At 38.9% G+C, this 23,040-nt stretch overlaps 1 protein-coding gene across 7 annotated transcripts in view; it reads left to right on the forward strand.

The window, feature by feature from the left end:
- Positions 1-23,040, forward strand: part of CBLB (Cbl proto-oncogene B) — a 133,213-nt gene that overhangs the window by 40,244 nt on the left and 69,929 nt on the right. The window contains exon 1 of one of the 7 annotated variants that reach the window (XM_054188519.1): positions 14,490-21,350. The exons of the other annotated variants lie outside the window; for them this stretch is intronic. The gene's annotated coding sequence lies outside the window, so the exon portion shown is untranslated. Of the gene's footprint in view, positions 1-14,489; positions 21,351-23,040 lie in introns of those variants that run through there. 7 annotated transcript variants of the gene reach the window in all.

Below are 23,040 nucleotides of genomic sequence, written 5' to 3' on the forward strand. Positions count from 1 at the left end.
GGTTTCCTTGCCTTCAGATTTCATTACTACTTTCTGTATGAACTCAAGCCAAGCCACAAGACTGTGCTTGGGCTCTCTGCCCATTTCAGGCTTTAGCTTAATAATGTTAAATTTAAAGAAAATTTTGTAGATGCCAAACAGATTGTGCTTTGTAAGTAGAATGAGAAAATGAAAATATATGAAACATGTTTTAAATACATGAAATCAGAAGTTAAAATTTTATCTAAAATGACAAGTAAAGCTATCAAGAACAGGCTCAGCTGTTATTGAAGAACTCGAAGCTGTTTAAGCAAATAGATGGGGAAGGATGTAAGTTATGCGAGTGATATGCTGTGTTCGTGTCAGACCAAGTGTAGTTATTTGATTTACTGAAGGGTCTTTGGCAAATGCGTGAGCATGTACTTCTGCCACAGCAAAAATAGTTTACATGAAGTTATGGATTGGGAGGTAGGGGAAAAGCTCGTACAGAAATTATCATAACTTTACCTTTTCTTAAAGTATTATGCAAATAAGTGGCATGGTCTGGCACAAACAGCAGGGCAGGTGTCTTTTTCTTTCCTAGCTGATGCTTTCTAATGGGCAAAGAAAGGGCCCATAACCCAGGTTTTCAGCTTCTTGGACCACTTTGGGTAAACGCTGCGTCTTCCTGTTGCTCAGTTTCCTGTTTATAAGATAAGGATCCTGGCAGGGACACGTTTGTGAATTCTACAGAGGATACTGACAGAAAGAACTATCTCTTCATAGCGTGACTTCTCATTTGTTGAGTGTGAATATGGTATAGATACCCATGGAACATAGCATGCATCATGCTAATTAATTTTATATAGACAATGTGATTTCCATTGGCTTTGCATAATTTACAAATATTGACATGTTGGTTTTTAATGTGGCTAAATGAGATGCATCCTTCTTAAGGATAGATGGAACTTAAAAGACCTTCATGGGCTTGCCTGTACAGATCACATACAGTAGTACTTAACTACTTTGGTTTTAGTATAGGAACAAGGAACTACAAAATACATATTTCTGTAGGTGTTCCATCTCCTGTGGAAAACTGAAAATGCATTTGGAATTGTTTATCAGCTCTGGAAGTGAAATGTCTGCTTATTAAAGTAAACCTGAGTAAAACTGCCTTTGCTTCATATCGTATAGGATAACCTCATACTGCTTTGACAAAATTATTCTGTTCCTGATGATGATGATTTCATTCCTGTTCAGGAATGAAAGTGCCTTCTAAACTTTTGCTCATGGTAAGCGAAGGGAGTGGGGTGTTGAACCTTTTGGTTTTGCTGATTTGGTTTTGTTTCCAGACAGGAAGGTAAGACAGTGGAAAATGATATTCAGGTGGGGACTTTTTATTTTCAGTACCTCTGTTTCAGTGGTGAGATAAAGCTTCCAAGCAATTTTCCATTTACTGTGTGTGGTTTTATTTTTTAATTGTTAAACTTTATATCCAGTTGAAGAATTGCATCCCATCCAAAATTTTGTAACCATCAGATTTTGAGTTTGATTAGTGTTCTTAGGCACTTTGTCTCTGCTCTTCATGAAAAGTAAAAACAATAATTAAAACCACCAACATTCTCAACACATTCACTGCTTAGTGAAGGTGAACTCTGGAACTTTCCTGTTTGCTGCGTAACTCATTCAACAAATAACTCAGTCGTTTGTTGAAGACAGGTGCTAACTCCTTCCTTACTCAGTGTAAATGACCCACCTTAAGATGCACCACAATACATACATACATACACACACACACACACACAGAGTGTTAGAGGAACTCCAGTATTGAAAGTTGAAAAGACAGCTAGGTATTCTTTGCTTCAATTTTAGTGATCCAAAGACATGCGAAAAAAAAGTTACAGTTTTACACTATACTTGATCGTTACAAAAGTGAATTATAAGCAAATACTGTGGTGTTCGTGCAAGAGTCTGTGGGAATACAGGAAAATAACCAAGACCTTTTTTTAATCAGAATGTGAACAGAAAGGTATTTGCTTTCTGTGACTTGCTAACTCTCCAAAAACACTTAAAGCAGAATATTGCTTTTGGCACCTAAGAATTATCTATACAGATCTATACATCATATGGCTTTAGACTGGCCAATTAGCCCTTGCAAGCCTTTCTTGTCTGTTACTTCAAGTAGCTATTTACATATGTCCAAAGTGGTTTCTGCCTGCTATTTTCACCTGCCACTTAAACTTGGCGGTGTTTCACATGCACTGGATGCAAAGCAATTAAGTGCTAGACATCTGACTTTTCTTAGCTGTAAGATAATTCATTCAATTCTTTTTCCCCAAAAAAGAAAAAATACCCAACTGCCTGCATTTCAACAACCTCTGTAAGGCAAGAGTACATCCGTGATTTTAAATAGAGAGGATAAAGCCATCCCAAATATAGAATTTTACATGAAAATCTCTCATGTATGAAAAAGTAAAAGGCCTTTAAATGGAAAGAACTTGCGTAAACCAGCAATGACTAGAATGGCTCCAACTAAGCATATGTCAAAATTTCCACTAGATACCTCTGTTTTGAGACATTTTGCAACTTGGTAGTAAAATTTCAGGGGAAAACAATTTGTTTGTATTTTATCTGAAAAAGGCGTAAAAGGCAAAACAATGTGGTATTCTTATGTTCTTCTATTCTATTGAAAAAAGAAAAATCCCAAGACCAACAACCTGAACGATCACCCTCCTGCTTCCTCACCCCCCTTCCCCTAACAAAAAAAGCCCCAAACAACAACAAAACAGCCAAACAAAAATCCCAACCAACCACCCCAAACCTTTATTCCTGGTAAGATCTGTGGTTGGCCTCATTCCCTAACCTCTCCTGAAATTCTTCTGTTGGAAATTTAGGTCAGGAGGAGGAGAAGAAAAGTCATGATTTGGCTAGAGGAATTAAATCTGTGCTCTGCTTCCCCCGTCCCTTGGCTGAATCACCTGGTTGAGCTGTGTGACAGCATGGCTATGGGAGGGACAGCACTGGTGAAGGTGACTCCCAGCACGTGCAAGGGTAGGGAGTGGTGCATGTGAGGAGGAATATTGGGAAGTGAACCGTTTAGTATCAGCCCGGACTTCAAAGGAGCTGGATTATGAAACTGCACCTCAGAGTATAAATGATTTCCAGTATGGCATATGCAAAAAGAAAGCTATAGGTAGATTTTAACATTCTGTTTTGAAACTTCAATAATACTGCCTGATAAATCATGCCTGTAAGAATCATTACATAGAGTTTTGACGCATTTTTCTGGTGGATTTGTGAAGCTTCTCCTTGCAGAAAACTGTCTAGCAATTGTATGCTTACTTTTCGTGAAGGGTATGTTGTTTCCTGCCAGCTCAAATTCTGATGCTATTGAAATGAATAGAAATTGCTAGGCATTCACTGGGGTGACTAGTTGTCAGTATGGAAACTGCCGTTGATTTTAAAATAGGAAAGTTTGGAACAGGATGTTCGCAAGTAAGAAAATTCAACACAGCTCTCACTTTTGTGAAGTTCTTTGGTTTTGTGACTCTCCCAGGACGGATTTTCCCCTAGAAGTTTCATTTGAGCAGAAATCTGATGTTATTGATGTGAGAGAGTTCAGGTAAACAAAGTAGGTTAAAAAAAAATCCAGAATTTAAAATAGGAAGAGGATCTTCTGGGTTTTTTTTGGTTTTTCTACCAAGTGGTCTCAGAAAATGTTGGATAGCAGAAGAATAAACAACTAACAGTTCTTCATCAGGTTGCTTTCATCCTACAGGTAATCTTAGAGTATGTAGCATTGTTCCTTAATATTTAATTTATGTTCTTTTTTTTTTTTAAATGTTAGGTTCAACTGTAAATGAAATAAACAACTTTCTAAGTATAGGCAAAGAAGAAATTATTTCCTGCAAACTTTCATGTTTTTATATTTGACTGCATATTACCACCTTTCCTGTAAAAACAATGGGAGTGCTGGAAATTCAGGCAGGCTTCATGAAGCTTGACATTTCTCCCTTTTTAGGCTAGGAACTGGTCTGTCTTGGTTTAGAGCAAAATTTAATGCCATATAAATCCTAGAATATCTCAACCTTTATCAAAACCTGATGTTTTCCTTCTGGTTTTGATATTCTTATGCATAACATTTGATTACTTTAGATAAAAACTACAGATGTAATTGTATTTATAGTTCTGTGTATTTGTGTCATAGTTACATTCTGAGATAATGCAGTGTTTTCAACAGATGCTGAAATGGCTTTGTGCTTTTGAGAGTGAATATTCAGGTTTTTACACTGTAAAATTTCTGGTACATTTTTATCAGAAAAGGTGCATGCCAAACCATTTCTTGCCCTCTATTTAAATACACAAGCTGTTCTTCTCTTGCTCTTTTTTTCTTGCTTTCAGTTGCTGGCATTCACAACTGAAATATTTTCTTCAACAGACATGATCATTGTAGAAGTTTGGGTTGAATCACCACTGACTTTTTTTATAGGTTAGCTCAGATAACTTTAGGCTTCCTTTTTAATTGATTGGGCACTTAGACATTTGCTGAGGTTTGCTGTTGTCCCGGAGCCCTAAGTATGTTCCTGAGTTAGATCCCTGGTTACCAGTTATACCTAGATATAATTTCCATTCTATACTTAATGGCCATTTTTGTGCCCACAAATAAAATGGGCCAATGTGTGATCCTCAGGGGAAATGGCATGGTATGACAAGTCTGGAAGAATATATCTTTCTCTCAAGACAAGGAGACTTGATCCATGTGGCCTGCCAGGGACAGTACTTCATGGGAGCTGTCACCTGTACGGTCTTGAGGTGTTGGATGGCAGAACGATTGACTGGCCTGGGACAGGGTCATGCCAAGCAAGGCACCTGTGGGCAGGGAAACGGTAGGGTCTGCAGGTAGGACCACTTATGCCCTGGCCCTGTTTTGTTCCCTGATACCTATAGCCAGTGTGGCCAGGGCTGTGTATCTTTGCCTTCTTCGCTTTTTCCTAAAATCAAGGAAATAAATGTTAGCCGTGTATCTGCTCTGGGATATAGCAAAAACTCTGTTAAAGGGTTCATTTTAACACCCTGTTATAGGCAGAGGCTCGTTAACTCCTCCGCTAAGTCATTTACATAATAATAGTCTTTTGTGAAAGAAGGCGCAAAGGCTCTTTGTGCTGACCTTAGGGCTCGGGTGAAGCTGGTTGTCCTCACCGCCGGAGCACTTCCCGGGCTGTGACCCCGTTGGCAGGCCGCGACAGTGGTGGTGGTGGTGGAACCCCTGCCTGGTCCTGCCTTCTCTTTGAGGCGCTTTAGTAGCGCACAGTGGGAGAATGGCTTGTGGCTTGTGCAAGGGAAGGCTTTTCATTCTTGAGGGGGCAAAATGTGTAGTCTGACACAAGGTATGTAAATGTGTTAACTGATGTCTGATTGTAACAAGTCACGCACCTAAGAAGTCTTAATTGCAACTGAGATCATGAAAGGGAAGCCCCGGGGCTGGGGGCGAAACTCAAAGAGAATGTTTGGGCCCTACAGTCTGAAAAAATATGTGTCCAGTTTTTTTACAGCGTTGGAGAGGAAGTGGCCTACTGGTGTCGTCTTCAGCTGCTTCAGGTAACTGCCAATTACAAATATGTAGAGGGGGGGTGTGTGTGTGTATGTGTGTGTATATATACATATATACATACACACACACAGTCCTGCTGATATATATATATATGTGTGTGTGTGTGTGTTTATCTCAATACCCTCTAATACCAAAAGGCTTACAGGAAAGAACTAGTTTATTGGTTATCTACATAGCTGATACTTGCCTTACTCCTCCTCATAGTTGAAAAATATATATCCAGTCAACTGAATAAATGTTAAAATGAATGCAAGTAATCTAAAGAAAATACCGAAGGGCAGAGGTGAATGTGGTAGGCTAGGAAGATCATATAAAGTTAGAAACAGAAGAAAATTTTCTTTTTTTTTATATAATGTGCTAATGTGACATTTACCACGCAATTTACCACATAGAAACAGCTTGCCATTTTTATGATGTGGGTCATGGATAAATCCTACCATATATTGCATATATTCTTGGTATTATGATTTGTATGAATTCGGTAATAAAAGGATCACCTCCTCCTGTGTAATGAAGGATAGCCAACATCACAGTCTTGTTCTCTGTTGAAGAGATTTTTTGCGAAGCTGCAGAGTCTCCAGAGGGTGACTGGTGGTGCAGAAGAGGCAGTAAGTGCCCCCAGGGGTATCTCAGAACAAACACAGTGGTTTTGATGAAGGTTCAGGAAGTCATATCCCTCCCGTTGAGCTGAAACTTTTTCGGAAATGGAGAGAACTAATCCCAGGAAACCTGTATGAACAGGGAAGGATTAGTTGAGGAATTCTTAAATTGAGGAAAAGAAATATTTTATGGTAAGAAGGGATGGCACACAGACTGATTAGATCCCCAGACCATTCTCTAGCTGCCCTTTCTGGAGGGCCTTGCAAGAATTCACTGAATCTGTGCTGTTGGCTTTTGTTGTCTGATTAGCAGTCCTACACTTGAGGAAGCCATATCTATGAGGATATCCACCTAGAATGAAAATCGTTTTACACATTTTTGACTTCCCTGTCACTATCTTTAGAGGGACCTCATTACTCTCTCAGTTGATTATAATGGAAGCTAATCATTAGAAAAGTCAGTAGTTAAGGGTAAGTAATTAGGATAATTTATTACTTGTTGTCAGAAGACAGATAATAAACTATGGAATGATACTTCTTGTGACCTCTCTCTATTTTTAATCCCTGCTTTGTAAGAGTGACACTGGGGCAAGATTTCAGCCAGCAGCGCTGGCTGCTGCAGACTGTAGCCATTGGTGAAAAGGGCATGTCTGGGTTTTCTTTGAATCTAGATATATGGCTTTGCTGTTGCAAAAGATGGTAGGGGGTGCTAATGAAACTGATGGAAAATTGACGTGAGATAATTGCTTCACGTAAAGCTCTGGTAGAGACAGGGTACCTGCAAGAAGTTCTTTGTTAGACAAAATCAGCATTATAACCCTTGCCTGAGGTTGACTCATAATTCATTTTAGTAAGATTAGAGATCTCTGTTTGGATTAGGAATTCATAATATAATAACTAATGGAAATTAACTCATGGATACAAGGCACACTCTTTTAGCATTGAAGACGAAGACTTTTTTCCATAACACTTAACTTGTCAGACTCGCAGCTCTTGTGGCTCCCATTAGAATAGGAAGTGTCCCTTTGAGTTCTGGATCTGGGAATAAGTCCTTGCAGTCTGATAAATGTTGACTGATTGTATTCTGACTATGCTTCAATGCCATATATTTTGTTTGTAAGCTGTTATTACAGCAAGTCATACAATGGTTTGTCTTCTGTGCTTTCCATTATTTTAGGATTTTCCTGAATTTGTGGGTTGAAAGGGTCTTTTTGATTAATGTGGAGAGAGCTGGAGTATGTAGTGTCAACTATAAGTCATGTTCCATAAATTTTTATAAAGGTCCATTTCCAGTGATTTCCTTAAAAATATTTGACCTGAAACTTTGCAAATATTTTATTTTTGAGCAAAAAGCATTATGTTAGTTTTGTTTTAACAGAGAAAGTTGCAGAAAGCAAAGGAAAATTTCTTTTTTATCCTAAGTGGAATTATTTGCAGTTCTGTAGGATTGTGAGATAGTATTCATCAGAAGTGTCTAACGGGTATTATAAAAAAGTGTTCTCTGATAATAATTCTTGAAACAAAGCATAAATGTCTATTACTTTCTTAATTTTTTTAAATCAAGAGAAGTCTTTTTCAATAACATTCCTAATACCTGGGGAAAAGCATAATTTTAGATCAAAGGAATTTTAGAAGGGATTACGCGCTGCTTTTAAATCTATTTTTTCTTTTTTTTTTTTAAGTCACACGTTCTTCAGTGGGCCTTGCTTCATGAGTTTTCAAAAATAAGCACATAGTGAGCTAGGCGGAATTTAGGCCATCTGAATATAGTACCAGATTTACGGTGGGATGAACTTTGTTTTCAGCCAAGACTCATTTACAGCAGAATCCATTGAGCTCTAGGAATTGGCTGTGAAATTACTTCAGTACAGCTTGAAAGTGGGTTTAAGTTTAAGTTTCCTGTGTGCAAATGGGATGGATGTTTCTATTGAATGCTTCCAGGATCTCCCCCCTCCAACTCCCTGCACGCAGCCTTGGTGACAAAAATAACCATTGTAAGTATTTAAATACCCATTGTAGAGGGTTGGCTGTGGACTGCGTGAGGAAGAGATGGTGGTATGTGGTCATGGCATTAAACATCTTGGCCCTGAGTCACATGGAAGCTGCACCTGTGCACTCACTTGCAGCTGTACAAAGTTGGAATTGGTGATGGTTTACACTTGTTGGTGCTGAATTTGCACAGATGCAAGAGTGGAAAGCTAGAACCTCACATGAAGTCCCCCATCCTGCAGCAAGATGGCTGTGACCTCCCAGCACCTGCTCAGAGGGTCACACCTGTTTCAGAGAGATCCTCTGCAATGATAATGTTCCTTGTTATGACTGACCAAACTTTTTAGTTGGAGACTCAACTTTGTTCTGTAGGAAAAACGATCCCTCTCTTGAACACATTCCTGTCACTTCGTCTCCACTCAAAATTACCATTAAGTGAGCTGAGACCTTAGATTAGCTATGATTTATTTAGCATTGCTCTTTCTTCCAAAAGGAGCTATGTTGTCTCAGTGGCATTTTGCAGTGTGCTATTAAAACATTTAAGTGAAGCCAGAGTAGACTGTTCAGGATGAAATACTTCGAAAACATTTTCTTATTTCCACCGTTGTGATTCTTTCAGTAAATATTGCAAATTGAAACTGCTGCTTAGCACAGTCCCAATTCAAAATTATTTACATTGTTTCTGACATATATTAAGGCCTTGCTTTTGGAAATAAATAGCTTTCAAATTCTCCAAGAGGGTTATGTACAGCTAGTGTAAGATATTGATGAACTGCTCAGTGTTAGTGTGTTGTTCCTGTTATGACCAGACTCCTTGCAGACAGACTGTAGATAGACCAAGAAATGAAAAAAACAAATTGAGAGTTATTTTTCATGTACTTGTACGTTTTGACTGAAATAATTTTTTCAAATATACTTAGGTCTGTCTTAGCTATTGAAATCAAAACTTACTCTGCCTTGTTAGTCGTGTATCTTCTACTAGCGAGTGTGCCTGTTGTGAACCATATGTGCAATTAAGGTGACTAAACTTGGAGCAAAATGTGAATTATGAAGTTCTTAAGGACGCATAACAAACATATATTTTACACTTTTAATTTCTACCTTTTTATCCTTCTTGCATTTTTCAGTTTTCAGAGTTTTATAGTGTCCTCCTTTACTTCCCACCTTTTAAAAAAAAAAATAGTTTTAATGTCCTTCTCAATTTCTCCTTCTGATGCTTTTCTCACGATACCTTCTCTAGATCTCCTTACCTTTTAACTAATATCAACTCATGGTAAAAGAAAAGTTTCTTCTGGCTGACTAATCTTTTAATATTCTGGACTTAAGCAATGAGTCACTATGACATACCAGCCAGGCCTTTTAATCCTCAGGCTCTTTGGAGAAGTATTTGGGAATTTTATGTGTTCAGGGTATTAACATGAAGTAAGGTTCTTTCCCTTCCCAAATGTTTACTATGATCTGGTGAGATTTAGACTGGTATGAGAGCACTTGACTGCAGCGCACTGGATGTTTCATGTTTTGCTTCAGTCTTTTCCATGGATGAGCATTTTGTAAAAGATTGCTCTATGTCAGATACTATTTTATCTTATGTACTAAAGAGGGGGCTCTCCCTTGTGGAGCTGTGGAATGCAGCTTGGTGGGTGGGAAGCAAGAAGCCCCAGGAAAACTATTTGGCCTTTGCCTCCTCTGTTCCCCCTTTCCTGTCCGTCTGTCACCTTCTCTCCTCTCTCTTCTCTGGGAGCCAGATGAAAAATTTACTTTCTGCCATTAGGGAATAGGAGGAGTGAAGAAGTACTGTGGGACTTCTGGTGGAAAGTGGTGTACAGGACTTTGCTTTTTTTTCTGGGAAGCTGGCCAGGGACAGGGCAGGCTGTGGGGGGACTTGGGGCACAAAAACTTCTTTCCAGAATGCTGTCTTTTTGCTGATACCAATTGAAACATTTTTAAAGTTGGCTGCACGAGCTTCTTTAGTATATACCTGTTGTAGACAGCTGTAATATTTCTTATTTTGGTAAAGATTTTTTTCAGCCTCTTTAGCAGATAGAGGCTTTATAATTTGGGTGGAAGATCAAATGATGGCTATTGATCACAAGTATTTGTTATAGTAACTCAGATTTGACATACAACAATAGTATTTATGTCAGCCAGTTCATGTCAGATGTCACTTATGTAAGATGAAAACTGCTAGTATGAGCAAAAGTGGTTTCCAACACCAAATATGCCACACCAAGTGGAGCTCTTTGTTATGGGTATTTCAAATCCTTCCAAACCTCAGCTGCCCATCTGCCATGATAGCTGCTGCTCTGAGCTTCCTAGAGATGGAAGGAATGCACTTTTAATTTTTTTAATTCTCTTTCCCTTCACTTCAGATCTAAACAGTCTTCCTATTATTCATAGTATAAAAAGGGCAATTAAATACATGGTACACTTTGCGGAATTAATGCTCCTTTCCTATCCCAAGATGACTATCTGAAAACCAGAAGTGGGAATATGTTTTGACTGTGAAATATTTTATCCCAGTTGTTCTTTAGAATATGTGCTTTTTTAATGTAGCTACAGCATTCAAGTAATTAGAGAAATTGAAATGTTGGGTCCACAAACTAAACCAAACTAAAGATAATATATACAATTTTATATAATCTCAATATAAGTATTTTCAGGTGGCGATAATTTGCCAGAACATGTAGTGCAGTGATTTTAAGAAGATTCATGAAAAAAGAGCGGTTAGAAACTTACAGCTTGATTTCTTAGTATCCAGAGATTTCTGTTTGTCTGTTTAAACTTAAGATATGGATTCCATGTCTGCTGTTTTCTCTGTTCTTACTTGCTTTGGTAGCAAGAGCTGGAATGCTTCAGTGTTTGGTGGAAGAATATTATTGTCTTTAGTTCTACATTCCTGTTTCAAAGCAATTTGTTTTCAGAGGCTGGTCGATTGTTCCAGGAATCCATAATCACAGAAAGTGTTTGTTTTTGCAAGTACCAAAGTAAACTGCATTGCTAGGCAAAACTGCACAAGTGTTTAGTCTCAAGGGAATAAAAATCAGGTGTGACTCTTAAAACCTTCATGCCTTAAAAAAATATATCTTTACTGGAAGGAATTTTAGTCTGTTATTTCCTGTTGTGATGGTATTCATAGAATCATAGAATCTTCATGGTTGGAAAGGACCTTTGAGATTGAGTCCAGCCAAACCACCTACAATCTCTGCCACTAGAGCATGCCCTGAAGTGCCAAATCTAGATGTTTCTTAAATACCTCCAGGGATGGTGACTCAACCACCTCCCTGGGCAGGCTGTTCCAGTGCCTGACCACTCTTTCAGTGAAGTAATTCTTCCTAATGTCTAATCTAAACCTCCCCTGCCGCAACTTCAGACCATTTCCTCTGGTCCTGTCATTATTCACCTGTGAGAAGAGGCCAGCACCCACCTCTCTACACCCTCCTTTCAGGTGGTTGTAGAGGGCAATGAGGTCTCCCCTCAGCTTCCTCTTCTCCAAGCTAAACATGCCCAGCTCCCTCAGCCTCTCCTCATATGACTTGGTCTCCAGACCCCTCACCAGCCTGGTGGCTCTCCTCTGGACATGCTCCAGCACTTCAATGTCCCTCCTGTACAGAGGGGCCCAGAACTGAACACAGCACTCGAGGTGAGGCCTCACCAGTGCCGAGTACGGAGGCACGATCCCTTCCCTACTCCTGCCAGCCACGCTATTCCTGATACAAGCCAGAATGCTGTTGGCCCTCTTGGCCACCTGGGCACACTGCTGGCTCATGTTAAGCTGGCCGTCCACCAGCACCCCCAGGTCCTTTTCTGCCGGGCAGCTTTCCAGCCACTCTTCCCCAAGCCTGTAGCATTGCTTGGGGTGGTTGTGACTGAAATGCAGGACCTGGCACTTGGCCTTATTAAACCTCATACAGCTGGCCTTGGCCCATCGATCCAGCCTGTCCAGGTCCCTCTGTAGAGCCTTCCTACCCTCAAGCGGATCAATACTCCCATCTAGTTTGGTGTCGTCTGCAAACTTACTGAGGGTGTACTCAATCCCCTCATGCAGATCATTGATAAAGATATTAAACAAAACTGGCCCCAAAACTGAGCCCTGAGGGACACCACTGGTGACCAGCTGCCAAGAGGATTTCACCCCATTAATCACAACTCTGGGCACGGCGATCTAGCCAGTTTTTGACCCAGTGAAGAGTACACTTGTCTATGCCATGATTTGCCAGCTTCTCCAGGAGAATGCTGTGGGGGACGGTGTCAAAGGCCTTACCAAAGTCCAGATAGACAATGTCCACAGCCTTCCCCGCATCCAGAAGGCATGTGTATTCTCTTAATAACTTGCATGGGATAAGATTTTGCAGTGAGTAAAACGTGCAGGTTTTCATGTAGCCACTGAGAATTTTGATGTTTCCACTCCAGCTGTGGTATAGTAACCTTCTCTCATCCTCTTTGGACTCCTGCCCTCTATGAGCCTCTTGATCTAATTTTAGGAACGCTGTCTTCGTTGACTCTCACTATTAAAGTTGATTATCTTGGAAGACATCTGTGATTTGACTTTGCCATCAACTCTCTTAATACTACTTAATTCTCCAGTGTTGGCAAGTACCCTTCTAGGTTCTCATTGCATCCATCATTTTAAAGTTCAGCATAGTGCTCTGCTATGAATGGTCTCATGAATGACCCCAGTCCTTCTCCAGATCTCTGCCTAATGCAGTGTTGCACCATCACCTACCCTTTCCTACTGCCAGATTTTGCCAGGCCACCCTCCCAGTGAAACACACAGCCGCTCCTGATACAGTCTGTGTTTTGGGCAACTTCAGCTTTTCAACCCCAATTATGGGGGTGAAAAAGAATGGCCTCTGGCCATTTTTAACTCAGGGACTTCCTGGGCCTGTTGTGCTTTGTTACTCTGGTACCCTTCAGTGAATCTGCTCTTCCTGGTGTTTTTCCAGTCTCCTCGCAAGCCTGTTTAAACTTGCCTCCACAGTTTCCTTAGGCAACAACTTCTGCAGATCAGGTTTTTTTTTGAACTTGCTTCCTGTCAGCTTCATTTCATGTTCTAGTTACTGTCAGTCCCCATCCATCTTCCTTATGCCACTCGCAATTTCTAGACCTCTGTCAGATTTCCTCTGTGGTTACTCGTCCAAGGTGAAGAGTCCCAGCATACTCAGTTCCTCCTCAATTTAAAGCCATTTCTTACCTTTGATAATCCTTGTTGTCTTTTGATGTATCTCTTAGATCTGATTCTTATATATCTGGTTTGGTAAGAGGTGACTGTGATTTTTGTATGGTGGTGTAATGAAGTTTTGCGTTTTGTTCTCTGTTCCTTTGCTAATAATTCTCATAATATTTGATTTGCCTTTTTATTGCTGATGAGCACTGAGCTGGTATTGTCATGGAATTACTTATCATAATCCAAAGTCTTGCTCCTGAGTGGCAATGGTCATTTCAGAGCCTGACGTTTTGTACATCAGGTCAAGATTATTTTTTGAGATACATCATTTTGCGTTCATGTATATTGAAGTTCCTCTGCTATTTTTGTGGTTGAGTCACTCTGCAGCTATTTGCATTTAGCTGTCAGCGTTACAGCCTTTGAATAGCTATGAAATCAGCAAACTTTGTCACTTTGCTGCTTGCTGGTTTTCAACAAATGTGCTGAACAGAGCAGATCCCTGTATAACTCCGCTCGAACTTCCCTCCCTTTCAAGCACAAACCCTTAATACCCTCTGCTTCCCATTTTGTGGTTTTTTTTGTTGGTTTGTTTGGTTGGTTTTCGTTTACCCAGACCTTCCCTCTCTAGGCCATGGCTGTGTAGCTGTCTTTAAAACCTTTGATTGTCTCCCATATTGAAGTGTCTACATATGAAAATATCACCACTGGTTGAAAGCAATGGGGGATGACCCATGTTCATAAATGTAGTCATTAAAATAGGATAAGCTTATTGATGTTGAGAGGGGGGGAAAAAAAAATCTAGTAAGCAGGTCAGAGTATAAATTTCTTTGTTGGTATCTGTACTTTAGACCAAAAAAGAAAAATAGTTTTTCACAAAGAATTTTTCAATCTTGTTCATTTTGTCCTCTTCCCTTACTTCTCATGGGAGATGAAGATTGAAGAAGCAAAATGCTTTCTTTTGATTTGTACAGACAGCTTCTGTTCTGAAACTTGACATCAGTACTTCTTGAAGGTAAAGATTGTGTCTCAGTTTTCATGAAAAATACAGCTGTCTGTCTAGCTGTATCCCTGCCTTTTTTAGCACCTGCTTTTATTTAATCCAGATTACTGATGATAATATTTCAGCCAGTTCTATTTTCTATAGTTAGTATGAAGTCACATACCTTGTTATAAAGAGAAAATCTATTAGACTTTTCCCAAGGTCTGTGCTGTATTTCCAGTTGGCGCCAGATTGTTCCTAATTGTCCTGTTGGATGTCTACTGACCTGGTCATTATGGGCTATAAGTAGATAGGTCACGATCATGAAACTATTTCAAGTAACAATTTGGAACCAACTATTTGATTTTTCTTTCCTTGCTATTCTGTACAGATAAAGTTCCTAACACAACCTGGCAGCAATGTATCTGGTTTTAAATGGTTTAGAGGGGCTGCTGATATGCAAGAGGATAGGAGGCTGATCGCTTCAGGGTGCATGTGAAAGTGAATAGGGTAGATCTGTATTGTTTACTGCTTTTGGCCAGAGGTGGTAACTTTCTTCTTGGAATGAAAGACCCTTTACATTCCCGCAGTAAATAAACACAGTGATTATTCTAAGATCCACATACAGTTTCAGTACTTCATATCTCTTTCTTTGTATATTTCGGTGCCATATGCATTTGTGTGACACTGCTTAGCTATGCAACACAGATTTTTGTTAACTGAATTGTGCAAACAAGCGGCATCTCAGCACTAAGTAATGTTTAAATCATTTTCAGTGAATGATTTCAGGTGGTTTTGATTAAAATGCATCTGAGGAAATGGGAATTTTTATTATATGTTTGATAGGAATTCAATAACTTTAGCTCTAGGAATTACTTGAGATGTGGTTTGAAGGCTGATTATTATATTTCAGTGGGTTATTTATCTCTCACTTGGACTTTCATTTTGGTAAATATTGTGTATTTTAGACCACGTGAAAAACAGCCCACAGACAATTCCTAGAATGCTTTAATGAGAGTGGCTGCCTACGTAGAATCTTATTTCAGGGCTTAGGGTAAAAATTCTTATTTTGACATATCTGAAGGTCTGTGAAAAAATATATTTGTGAAGATCTGGAGATGGAGAGTTCCTCTACTCATTTAATGATGATACTTTTAATAGGAAGATACCTGGGATGAAGAGGCTTAGTCTTTGTAAAACAATGAACTTGGCTTTTGATAGGAGGCTCCTACCACTGCCACAGAATAAATACATAGAAGTAATGATATACAAGAGGCTCAAAAAGTGAAATCCAAGGACTTTAGAATAAGTTGAGTGTGCAGCTCAGCACCATCCCTTGACCAAGTCTTGGAAGCAGCTCAGCCAGGAAAATTCCCTTTTGGCTCTTAGGAATGTAGGAAGAGCTTGTTGGCTTGCAATCTTGTTGACTTGCCCTCAGTGGAAATCATGGAAACCATTCAGATCCCTTATCTGTATCAGAAGATCTGACTGGTAAAAACACTATTACCAAAAAAAAAAAAAAAAGAAATTAAAAATTGAAAAGGCAAGATCTCCAAGGAAGCCTGCAGTACACATTCTGGACTATTTCTGTCTAAGAAAATAGCATACAGCAACCAAAAAAAGTGAAGCATAATCAATTTTTTTCTGCTTATATAACAGACAGACCTGGATACTAAGAGATGTACTCAGGGTGCTATAGGGCACACCTGCTGTGTTGGTATTAGCACCTCAGAACCACTGAATTTCCTGGTGCTGCATGACAGCGAATGAGATCAAGCACAACACAGAACTAAACCAAACCACTTTCCTGTGGTCATGCGAGATTGCTGTCAAGCAGATAAAGCATTTAGTCACATCAGTACCTCCTTGTGCCATCCTTGGTCTTTGGGCTACTTGTTATTGGCTGTGGCAGGTTTTGTGACAAACTCAGCCTCCTACCCTTCCAGAGTCACTCAAGTTGCTCTAGATAAAGTGTCCTTTTTTGCGGGCAGGTTTGCTTGGCCTGACATGGTTGTGCTTTATTTGTGGCATGGATAATTTCCAAACCAAGTAATCCTCACAAGAATTATGAGAGTGATGATGGTATGGGGAAATGTTGACACCTGTTGATACTATCAGTTATACTTCTAGTACGTAGATAGTATGAATTATAGTAGTGACCTCACTTTGTAATGAAATTCAAGATGTTTACTGTTTAGTATTGTCAGGTACTAAAAAATCACACTGACCATGTCTCTGCCTTTAACAGACTGCTTATTTTGGCCCAGTGTTCTTTTGAATGTTCATTCCACTTGAAGAAAGCTTTGGAAGATGGTCAAAGCACGCTAATTGCTTCTTCCTTGTTTCATATTCACTCATGCTTTTTAAAAAGTTGTACATATTTATGTATTCAGTGGTTTAATTCAACTTTTCAAAACCAGGATTTACCCTTGTTCCTGGGGGTTTCTCTGACAACTTCAGTTTCATCTATAGATATGGATATTTGGCTTTACACTGAAGTCAGTGTTCAGTTAGCATTGGATCCTGGTAGACAAAGACATCTACAGGAGGAGGATGAAGGAAGCAGAACAGTGCTAAATAATATGTTGATACTGATGAGTTGGAGCCATAGTGCAAAAAAGCAGCTGACTTAAAAATTAGCAAATAAAACTTAATAAACCAGTGTCCAGCTCTGCTTTTTTTGTCTCTATATGTATCTGATTAGGTATGTTAAATCATGTGTTTTGTAAGGATGATGTAGTAGCTCAATTAAAAGTTTCAGTAGTAAAAAAATCAATAAATCTATTAGCTCTTGTTTATGTTGCTACTTACAATGTCACAGTATTGATTATCCTTTGCAAAGTATTTATACTTGTAAATATTTAGATGAGTTTTATTCCAGTTTCTTTCCATGAGTAGCATTCTCTAGAGTTTTTTTTTTTTTGGTTACATCTGTCCTTTTGCATAAGTAAATAGAGATAATAATTATTTATGGGGAAAATTATGAGATCTTTAGCTTGTCAACACACCTTTTTTAATTTCTGATGACTGACATGCTGCTTCATGCAGACTGCATTTCCTTTGTTTCTTTAACTCCTGCTAATGATCTTTGGTTTCATTTCATGGATGTATTTGTTACTTTTTATAACTGAGTACTAGTGAGAAAAGAGATTAAATCACTTTAGGAGTACCTTGAGGCATTAATCTGTGCTGCATAACTGCCCTTTGGACAGAACTGGAAGTAGTGAAATTTTCAAGATGTGGGCTGTAAAGCCCAGCTGATGAGAGCTATTAATGATTGCTGCTGTATGGAGTGTTTGTTTAGTAAAAAACACATATGATCCTTGGACAGAGCTTTGCTTAAGAGGTGTTGGTAGAAGCAATGGCATGCCAGTTCATAAATGAAAGATCAGAGGGAGTAGTGAGTAGACAGACTCATCACTTTGTAGAGAGCCTTAGATTTGGAGAAACCTTGGCCATCTTCCTTCCGTTGTATTCATATTCCATTTTCTTTACTAAGGTGTTGTATGTTATGTTCATTCTTTATTTTTGCATAAATGGGGCAGCAAATACTTGCTATAGAAGCAACGACAGTTGATAAGCAGTGTATAAAGATGGAATGAAATTTTGAATCCTTCAAGCATTGCCTTCTTCCATTTTGATACTCTTGCGGTCTTTAAAATATGAGAATGAGAGGAACCAGCCTGCTGGTGGAAGTTGGTGTATCGATGTAAAATGATTTTTAAGCAAAGGAAAAGATGGAGGAAAATTCAAGGTGTCATTGTGATCAAGTTGCTTTGTTTTCCCAAACATCCTTGCCCAAATCTTACCCAAAGTCTGCCATTTTTTCCTTTTGGTATCCATTGTGAATAGCGCAGCTGCAATAGACTTGCACAATACTCCTTGTGTGTGTCAGGGGCTGACGGAGAGACATTCAAGGAAGGGTACTGCTCTCCTACTTACAATAAGCTTAACTCCTCCAGGACTCAAGGAAAAGTAGTAGTTGCCTCCAGCTAGTTTCTCATAATTTTATACTTGTTCTTCATGTTTAGTATGTGATGAATTTAATTATTGGCTGAACCTCACCATGTTTAAGGCAGTCATTTTATTTCTGGACTTACAGATGAGAAATGCTAAAGCATGGCAAAGTTAAGTTATTTGCCTGTGTTCCTTCTGTGAGTCAGTAGCACAAGTAGGAAATAGAGCTCACGCTTATTCTTAGTCCCAGGAATATTTCATCCCAAGAATAGGCCCATCTACTCTGGTCCCTGAAAAATACTCTGTCCTTATATAGCATGTAAAAATAATTATTGCACAGATCCAGAGTTTCCCTGATTGACAAATATGATGGTAGACAGGTGGTTTTTTTCTCTGCAGGCATGTTGACAGGAACCTTTTGTTTCCTGTACTTCCTCTGAAGTGTTAAGGAGAGCTCTGTTAAGACTATCTGACCGCATTCTACACCTGTAGTTTTCTAAAACAGCAGCTTTGGGTTTGGTTTTTTCAGCTGTTGAGTATTTTGGGGATTTTTTTCTTCCTATGTTTACTGTCTGTGGAAAGAGGAAGTTCTGGAAGAGGAAGGGGGATAAATGAGTCAGGGTTGTACTGGATTATGAAGACCGAACTGCCAGCAGCATTTATAACTTTTAGTCATGTTCCTGTGCCTTCTTTAGATCTTTGGAAATTCACATGTTTCTTCAGAATTTGGTTTTTTTATGATTTGTCCTGAACTTAGTGCATTCCTGTCTGTGTCACTTGTCCGTAGTTAATGGCAGAAGTATAATCTGTTAAAAGGCTTTATGGGATGATTTTCCTCGGGGCAAAATACGAATGGGTAATAGTTTGGAAAGGGCTTTATTCACAGAATGGAAGCCTGGGGCACAAAACATAAATGCTGAACTCTGAGAGCAGAGTTGAAGAGCTTGAGACATGGGGTCTCCACTTCCCTCTTTTGTACCTGAATCACAGTGTCTATTCTGTCCCTTCGAATTAGTAACATGTATTTTGTAGGATCCCTGTGTTTTACTGCAACTCGAGCATATGGATCAGAAATCTGTTTTGAATATAACTAATTATGTGAAATGAGCTTTGTACATATGCTTTGGATTTTGAAGCTTTAATATTTGGTGGGGGTGTGGATTTTTAAAAGTTAAAATAAACAATTCACCTTATGAAGGCATTTCAGACTTTCTTTTATCTCTGTTCATAAGCAGTTATGATTTGCAGTTTTGCCAGCTAACAGAGCTGTCTTTGTACAATTATTCTAAATAAGAACTGTAGAGGAATTATCTGTTATTTAGTAATAGTCTGGTATACTTCTGTGTCAGATCTATCTGGAAAAAATTCTTAGCTGCTGAATGGATTTTATTCTAGCTCTGAAGACTGTTTTTCTGCACCAGGGGACTGAGTTATACATTATAAGCTTGGAAACTTGACGTATTGTTTATTACAGCAGGTTGTTGTTTAACAAAGTATATCTATGTGGATGCAGAAAGATTAAACACTTATTAGATGCAATAAAGAAGGAAGCCCAGCAGTAACCTAATTTTTGGAATGACATAACTGCAAAGATATACAGTCTGACTTTTTTTCTACAGTATGTTTTTTTCTAGAAATATGTATACCTATAAAATAAAAATAACTGTTTTTCATGGGAGATAGTAATATACAAGCATGAAAGTAGAAATGATATACGCATACAGTATGTAAGCAGGTCTGTGCATTTTCAAGTTGTTGCATGAGATATAAGTACATATTGCTAACATGACTTTGTCCTGGTTATCATCTGTGAAATTTAGTCATTATGAAGGGTCGGGGCACAGATGTATGCTTCACTTTGTATATTTATGTCTATGCTGATTCTGCCAAGTGTATGTGTTTGGAGCACTCTGGGTATTTTCTTCTGTTCATCCATATACACAGGCAGTAAATGCAGGACACAGGTGTTCCTCCCACCTCATCAGCCAGGCCAGGGGCAGAAAGGAAGTGACGCTGCCTGATTACCTGTCCAGTTCTGTTTGCTAGACCATATTGCCTTCCAAAAAGTAAAATTTGCTTTTGTACAGTGATTACAAAGTTGACACAGCCAAAATTTATCTGTGTTCTTGCATACGAGTCATGCTTGACTTTACTCTTTAATAGGTCCAGGAGGGTAGGACTGCTTCAGACCTTCTACTACTAGCTGCTGCTGCTCTGATTATGTCTGAGATGTTAATATTTCCATTATTAAGCTCTGTTTTCAAATTGCATATGACTGGGTCTTTGAAAAGTCCTTCAGTTATGAAATCTTTGCAGTATTTTCTAGTCTGACCCCCCTCTCTGGAGTTGAAGAGAAAATTGATTTAGAATATAGTAATTTACTGAAAAGTGAGCAAACTCACAATTCTTGTTTTCAGGCTTTACTGTCTGTATTTTAGAAAACTTGCTGATGAGGAATAACTCCGAAAGACTGATTGACTGAAAGATGTTTACTGATTCAATAAACTTTTACAAGTTTATACTAAATGAAAATTCAATTTTTAGTTTTTATATCTTAGGCGTTGTGGGGTTTATTCAAACCTTGTTGGCTCTTCAGTAGATCTGTCATGTACAAGCATGTCTGGCAACAAGTAACAGAGTAGGACTGAAAAACTGGTACTTCAGAAATCAAGTACTGAAAGGATTTTGAACTGCATGGCTTCAGTTTGAGTTGGCAAAAGAAAGTTAGCTAAAGATGAGCATGAATCATGGGAAAAACATCAAATAATGGATGTTGCGTATGTTGCAAATAATATGGAAGAGACTTACACTATATATTACATGAAATGCAGTTGATACAGCATCACTTAGTGTTAAAGTATTCTTAAATCGTACCACAGTAGCTATTATATTGTCGAGAACGATCATCTCAGTCAATTTGGTGTAAAGAGACAGTGTTGTTTGATTTTTGATTTCTGAAAGATAAGATTTTTCTCATCGACATGAAACCCATTCTCTCTACAGAAATAAAGGAGATGTTTGTGCTCTGTACCAGGGATAACACGGCTGAGGAAAGAAATCCCACCTCTAATCTGCTCCAGGTTGCCAGTGAAAGTATGTTATAATTTTAAACCCTGAATGCTGGCTGCTGAGGCATTAAAACCATTGTTTCACTATAATTTGGATAACATTTTTTTTGAGGTGTAGCACCGATATGATCCTTTAAGATGTCTCTACCCTGCTAAAATCTAGTGAGTCAAAGGGTCTTTCTGGAGCATGTGTCTGCTTAGCTCTTCTGTGCCACTGGACTGCCAGTACAAGGCAGTGTTCGTATTGCTCCTCTGACACTACAATAGTCTTCACAGTGACCAGGAGAAGAAAAACCTGTCAGAGATGCAGACTGAGTTGGTAAAGATTGGTTTCTTTACAGTCTTGTGGTGGGAATGAGACCTAAAACAGGTGGCTCAGATTGACTGGTTCTTTGGCTTCTATTAGGATTATTCACCAAAATGCTGAAGCTGATGGTTTTAGTTGTTGTTTTTCAAATGAATAGGTCTTGAGAAAAAGCAGTTATCCTAACGTAGAAAATGGAGCTGCACAGACTGCTAAGTGGATAAAGTGGAATTTGAGCTTCTTGAGGTGACTTGGGAAAGCCCTCCACAAGACAGCAAAAGTGCATGGGTTAGAATGGATAGCCCACCCTCGTGGCATCATCACTGCGCCTTGTATAATACTGGAAAACCACTTCTGAAATCATTGAGCTTTGTATCTCTGTCTCAGTAAGTCACTGAGATCTGGTATCATGTAAGCATATCTAAGTAGAAGTGGTGCAATATGTGCTTTACAATTCTAAAGAAAAAATATATAAGTGAAAGGTTAAGACATGATTTATCATTATTACTTGAGATAATCATCTGGTACAGCAAGAATCAAAATTAAGGAGGAAACAGCTACCATATATATAAATAATCAAGAATTTGCTATTTTCTGCTGTGCTACGTGCTGTGTTTTACGTTCAGGCATGGATAAGGTTCTAGTTGGTTTCAAATTTCAGCTTTGTGGTTAGATAAAAAGGAAAATATCTTAATTTGATATTAAAAACATTTTTTTCTTGTTTATACAAATACAATCAAAAAATAATTTTCTATTTTGTTTTAACCAACTTACATAACAAAACAAAAGTGTATTGATGCCCTTAGTGTTGGGTGCTGTTCAAAGAGGGAAGGAACAGGCTTTGTGATTTAGATACAGCCATTTGGATGCATATCTATACTGTGCATTTGCTGTCCAGTTCCTACCAGTTGTTGGTTCTGGTCCCGTACTGTGCAGCTATACCTAGTAGGCAATGCATGTGCATGGATGCATGCATACAGACACACACATGTTCCCCTCCGAGCAAGGAACTGCCCTAGGTGGCACCTGTACGTGACTTCATCCTTTAGTTCACTACAGGGCTCAAGCCTCACAAATCCAACAAGCTCACTAGGTAAACTTGTACCTGAAAAGAACGCTGGCAGCAGAGTAGACAGATGCATTGGTGTACCAGGCAAGGGAGAGCTCTGTTCAAACTTGCACTGAAACATGTTCCTGTCTGTCCTGACTACAGAAAGCTTCTTGCTTAACCTTGGGTTTAGAGCACGCTGAGGAAGCCACATTAAAATAGCTGTTGCTTGCTCTCTGCATCAGTCTTGTGTTCTGAGGAGTAAAATAATAAAGAACACGTGTGTGTAATAAAGTGCAAAGGAAATAGGAAGGGAGATAGCAAGGAACAAATCCAGAAAATACAGAACAGTTGGGTATTGTA

This window comes from Rissa tridactyla, chromosome 1, assembly GCF_028500815.1.
Source record: "Rissa tridactyla isolate bRisTri1 chromosome 1, bRisTri1.patW.cur.20221130, whole genome shotgun sequence".
NCBI classification, from domain to species: Eukaryota; Metazoa; Chordata; class Aves; order Charadriiformes; family Laridae; genus Rissa; species Rissa tridactyla.